The sequence below is a fragment of the Mastomys coucha genome, unplaced genomic scaffold, assembly GCF_008632895.1.
Source record: "Mastomys coucha isolate ucsf_1 unplaced genomic scaffold, UCSF_Mcou_1 pScaffold9, whole genome shotgun sequence".
NCBI classification, from domain to species: Eukaryota; Metazoa; Chordata; class Mammalia; order Rodentia; family Muridae; genus Mastomys; species Mastomys coucha.
Genome location: NW_022196915.1, coordinates 96,855,883 through 96,861,770, shown reverse-complemented (window position 1 = coordinate 96,861,770; position 5,888 = coordinate 96,855,883). Strand labels below are relative to the sequence as shown.

The window sequence follows — 5,888 nt, the reverse complement described above, 5'->3', positions numbered from 1 at the left end:
TCCAATGACCAATAACAGAGAAAATAATGAAATAACAAGATCTGGGAACTGGGCCACAGCCAGTACAGTTTTCTTCACATTGTTGAAAAGAGCATATGCCTCAAATAGTGAGAGACCAAATCTTTTGCGTTCAGATTCCATTTTAGAGAACCTAACTTCAGGTTGAATTCAAGTTAAGTAACAGGCCGGTACCTAGTACCAGTTTCCTGGCTACCTCTCAACAAGACCTATGTCCAACACCACTTTCCAGGTTACCCCCGCTCCCAACAAAACCAGCGTCTAGCATCAGTTTCCAGGTTTTATTTCAACAAATGTGCACCCCCGGGGTTACAAGCCTGCCCCTGACACATCTCTTCCTAACAACCACCAATCAGGAGAAAAGCAGAAGTCAAGTTTATGGTTTGGCTCCCAGCCCCAGACAAGTATGTTAGAGGCCATAACGGGCACCCCAGTCAGGTATCCCCTTCTTGCCTCTATAAACGCTTGCCTGAAACTATGCTCAGGACTCCACCTTTGTGCTGTGTCTGGGTTTGCCGGGAGCCCACGTTCGGGCTTGAATAAAGGGACCCTAATGAGATTGCAGCAGAATCAGCACCTTGGTGGTCTTTTGGGGTTCACAGATATTTCCTGGCACAACAATAATACTTTGTAAGTGAGGAGACATGATGAGTAAGTGGATGGTGAGGCAATTTTGACAATAGTGTTGAAAGAGACAATTGTCACATGGCCATTCGGGAGAGCTTCTACTCAAGGACCTAGGGAAGAAACATCAGATCACAAATCTGAATCTTAATATATTCTTTACTGAATTTTACTTTTTTACAGGAATTATGGATTATAATATTTTCATATTGTACATTCATATTTGAATATGGGGATTTGATTTGGGGATTATAATCTTTTCTCTTGAGTACTATAATGGGAAACAGCTTAAATTCAAATATTGAGAAGATATGGCTAACCATATTTAAATAAAGCATTAAAGATTATTTCAATAGTCACCACTTAATCTCATCTGGGGTTTTATGTACTGGTGTTTAATTTTATCTTCTAAGCAGGTGGGTTATATTGAAGAGAGTGGTCATGCATAATTTGTATTGGGAAACTGGGAAATATTGAGCTCAGGGTTTAGCAAAGGTTTTAAGTTACTTTACTTAATGACCTGTTCTAAGCCAGTGCTTCTCTTGAGTTTAATGTACACAAGAATTACCTAGGGATTGAGTTAAACTATAGAATAAGTAGTTTCTGACTAGGCTAGATGTTCTGCATTTCTAACAAGCTCCCTAGTGAGGCTGGTACAACGAATCTGCATTTGTGAGGTTCTCACCCATTTCCAAATGGTCAGAGTCAACATAGAACTTTCTGCCAATAAAATCAGGAGGCCTAAGAAGAACACAAAGTTAGCATCATTACCAGAGAGTCCTCATGAGGCTGGGAGGCTGGGGAGATGACTGTCCCAAGAGATCACCCTTCTCTTCTGATAGAGAGAGCAGCCAGGGTCATGGCTGACTGAGAAACACTTGCATAAACTAATAAGAAAAAAAAATGAGAATATTTGTTTTTCGTTTTCAGGAGTGAGGAACACATTCTCATCTCATCCCCAAAGATCTGAACAAGGAACGATCAGTGAGCTACACTTCACCACTTGTATCTTTCTGTCTCATTTGCTTGATGATCTCAGGAAGTCCGTATTCTCCCCTGGTGGTTTGTAGCCTACTTTCTCCATTTTCTACAGAATCAGTGTTCTCTGTTCAAGAAGGCCAACCCTGAGACATATTTCACTATAAGATGGGCCTGTCTAGCCTGAGGCATACTATCAAATACAAGAAAACTTTTAGTTTTGAGTATTTCTCATATTTTTTTCTTATGTACACTAAACTCTTTTCCTTCCTTCCTTTCTCTTACTTTCTTTTTTCTTTCTTTCTTCCATTCTTTCTTTTTTAAACCAAAATCACTTTATTTTAACCAATTCACAGATTAACTAGCTAGCTAAAGGGAAGCCATTTAAACACTCTCCCACAAGCTCTATACATCTTAGTGAACACATATGTTATAAAATTTAAACAGGAGACCAAAACAAGACTGCATGTGAGCAAAAGAACACATCAGTCACACACGCGCACGCACACACACACACACACACACACACACACACACACACACTTAGATTTTTTAAATTGGGTTTCAACTCAATCACATGTTTTCTTTTTCTTTGAATTTTGTTGTGGTTGCTGCTGCTGCTGCTGCTGGTTGTGTGTGGTACAAATATAAATAAAACTGGTATTGGATCAGGGAGAGGATCACACTCTCCCACATCTTGCTCAGGAACTATTGGCATCTGTTGAGTGCTGTGAGGAGAGTTTTCTTCAGGGATATCACCCCTGAGAGCTTTCCTCCTATTCTGGTAGAGAGTCTATCCTGATACTCACTATGGCCTCATTAATTGAACTTGATGAATTTTAAGAACGCGTTCATAAAAGTACTAGAGAAAATTGTAGAGGCTGATAGATGAAGAATTAGAAAGGAGGAAGTGAGCGATAGATCGGAAAACATATTATGTGCTTGATGGAACCTTCAGATGGCTGATATGATGATGATGAAGAAGAAAATGAAGATGATGGTGGCGATGATGACAATGTGATTGTCAGTGAAAGCATAAAGCCCTAAGCAAATCTCCAAGGCTTCAGAGTGGTCATTCTAACTGTAGAAGTTCATTGGTCAGTGTTTCTTCTTTCCATTCTCATTTTAATTTTATTCCTTTAGATATTTCATTTTTATTTACTCTGAGTTTTCAAACTCAGGATTGGAATTTGAAAGTTTATTAGTGACTCCAAGAAGATAAATAAAACAAACAATAAAACTTAGACACATCATTTAACAAATATTTTCTCATTTTTTTCCCAATTATGGAAGTTCTTCCTCTTCTAAGTCTCCATTGATAAGATCTATAGCCAGAAACAGAATGAATCAAACCCGTTTCTACCTTTCTCTGTGTTTTCAGGAGCATATAAATACAGAACAAAGATAGTAAAAATGATACATCTGTCTACTCAATTTCACTTTATTTAGTACTTATAAAACTTTAAATATGCATTAAATGTGCATATTTAAATAGTCACTGACAATACAGAGCACATCTTTTATTTCCCCAACAAGGGCATAAGAAATAAAACAAACAAACGAACAAAACCCATATACAAGTCCATTGCCAAACTTGGTTTTCCACACCTGTACCATGAACTACAAAGTACTCATGGTGAAGTGGATGTGGCTCTGAAATAAAGCAGGGAGGCATACACTGGAGGACTTCAAACGAGGAAACAAGAAAGGTTGTAACTACATTATAATCTCAAAAATAAATAAATTAAAGAATAGTGAAGGTGCATGTCCTTCCCAGGGAGGTTAGATAGAAAGGCATTAACATGCCAGCTAACTTAAATACAAGTGGAACGAATAGGTTCTAGCAGTTGGTGTCAACATGTCCTTCGGGCTGTCTAGAAAGAGCAGCTCAAATGTGTAGGTACTTACCCCATAATCATAAACATCAGGGATCCAAGGGGCTCAAGAATCTGAGGCCTTTCCAAACACAACGATGGTGTAGTAAGACACGGATCACGCTAACCATACGACATTATGGTTGGTATTGGTAACACAGTCTAATTTTAATTCCACCCACACCACTGCTGATTAACTGTACTTGACTCAAGCTAGGTTAGGGGGACAGCTTCTACGGCTCCTGATTGGCTGCCCATGAAATTGACTCAGTTAGGGGGTGGGGCATCTTCTACAGTTCCTGATTGGCTGTCCATGAAGTTAACTCAGGTTAGGGGGTGGAGCCACTTCCACAGCTCCTGATGGGCTGAGGTGAGGTTAATGCAAAGTTAGATCATTGGGCAGGTTCCTGATTGGCTGCTCGTGACAGGCAGTTTTTCCTGGATTGACTTGTTATAACTTTTCCAGTTATGTGAAACAGAAACTTTGGCCTAGTCTCCACATCTGACAGTATGCAGCCTGTCATGAAGCCAGCCTGGATCTGGCTGGCTGACTCAGTCCTCTCACTATTTTGAAACAAGAAAGTCAGTTTAGTTATTGCAGTAGTAATTTCTTGGGGTACATCATTTTAAATGTATACAAATCTAAACCCAACTTGGTATCTCAAAAAAAAAAAAGATCACAAAATATTCTCAAAATTAAAATTTTTAACTGAAAATGGCATAAGACAAATACAATTGTGACAAAAATATGTTAAAGATTTTCATAGAGAAACTTTAAAATGTGTACCATGATAAAGGAGATTATGGGTTTTGGATGTACAAACCATGCAAAAACAATCACCCCTATATACAAAGAAATAACATTTATTTAAATAAATGCCTCTCACAGTGTTCAATGGTAATTTGGTTGTCTGTATCTGATATAAGACCATAATTGTTTCTTATTTATGCTCCTCAAAGGCCCCTTTATTTTTTTTTAAGTCCTCTGACAGCACACCACCACACACAATGTTTTCCCATTCTCAACACTTGCCTGAAAATTGCCCATTCCTAAATTAGCCTTTACAACAATTTCATGGATATTTTAGTTTAAATGTTACATTTCCTTCAAGCTATCCACACTGCCAGTGTCAAACTCCCATTGGCAGCACCAGAGCTTGTGAGCATGTGAGCCAGGTATCAGCAGGAAGTAAGAGTATCTATTGTGTCATAGCTTTCGTAATTAGCCACTTTGTGCAAAGAATCACGGCCTCACAAAGGCATCTGGAATTAGCTTTACAGGGTGACCTCTTTCTAAACCTATATTGTCAGCAGGCAGGGCTCAGCTGGAGAACCTAGGGCCCTCTGTGTTGGAGTGCAGTCAGAAAGCTGCCACACCTGCAGCCTCAAGTGATGAGCTTTGAAAGAGAAATTACTGGTGTCACAATTAACCTTGACGAGCCATGATCTGTGAATAAATATTCAGGTTAAAAGCATATAAAAATCCAGAGCGGAGTTCGCGGAAGTATTATCAAAGCCATAAACCGAGCCTCAGAAACGCATCCTAAAATAGGTATCACTTAAATCTTCTGAGTACAAAATATGTACACTAGCTGTAGCTTATTTTGTCTTTGTTCTTAAGAGCATGTTTGCACTCGTTAAAGAAGTACAAAGAATTTATTTTATTTCACACTAACTGATAGCAGTAAGTCACAAACTGCATCACATGGGGAAATTGCAGGGCGGGGTCTTTAAAACGCGGATTTCTGGGCCCTTCTTATGTCAGACTCAGGAAATATTTAATGCATGAGAATTTCTACTTCAAAAAATCTCTGGTGTTCCACTGATTCTATTTAATGCTGCTTTGAATGAGAAATGTTCCTCGCAAGCTCATGGGTTTGAACACTTGATCCCATACTGGAGGCCCTATTTCAAAAAATTATGGACTATTAATGAGACGGAGGCTTCCTGGGGAAAGCATGTCACTCTGATGTCATACAGTCTTCTTCTTATTGGATCTCTGCCTTGTTCTGGTGTGGAGATGAACACAAGACGCGTCTAGCGCCCTGCTCCTGCTAAGCTGCTTTCCTGGGCTATTGCCCTCAGTTCTGAGCCCCTGTCTTTGATGACTTCTTTTTGTTAGTGATTTTTTATTCCCATACTAGAAAAGTAACTGACACACTCCTTAACATGGACTCCATTGGGATGTATAGGCAAGTATTTTTACAAGTTTTGGACTAAGTTGGGATTGATACATCTAAAGCTGTGAAAGGTACATTAAAATCGTCAATTAAAATCATCATGAGCTGCTTTCGGAATTTGACCCCAAACTGTAAAATCCTAATCTCATGAAATAAATAAGCTGTAGGATTTTTTTCTTAGTTTTGTGAGGAATATCATTGCAAAAGCAAGTCT

At 38.9% G+C, this 5,888-nt stretch overlaps 1 long non-coding RNA gene across 1 annotated transcript in view; it reads right to left on the bottom strand.

The window, feature by feature from the left end:
* The window catches only part of LOC116084516, a 143,224-nt gene extending 139,417 nt beyond the window's left edge, over window positions 1-3,807 (bottom strand). Inside the window, exons 1-2 of the long non-coding RNA XR_004116142.1 lie at window positions 3,529-3,807; window positions 1,414-1,529 (exon numbers count right to left, since the gene is read on the bottom strand). This is a non-coding gene — a long non-coding RNA (uncharacterized LOC116084516). The remainder of the gene's footprint in view (window positions 1-1,413; window positions 1,530-3,528) is intronic.
* Between the last annotated feature and the right edge of the window lie 2,081 nt (window positions 3,808-5,888).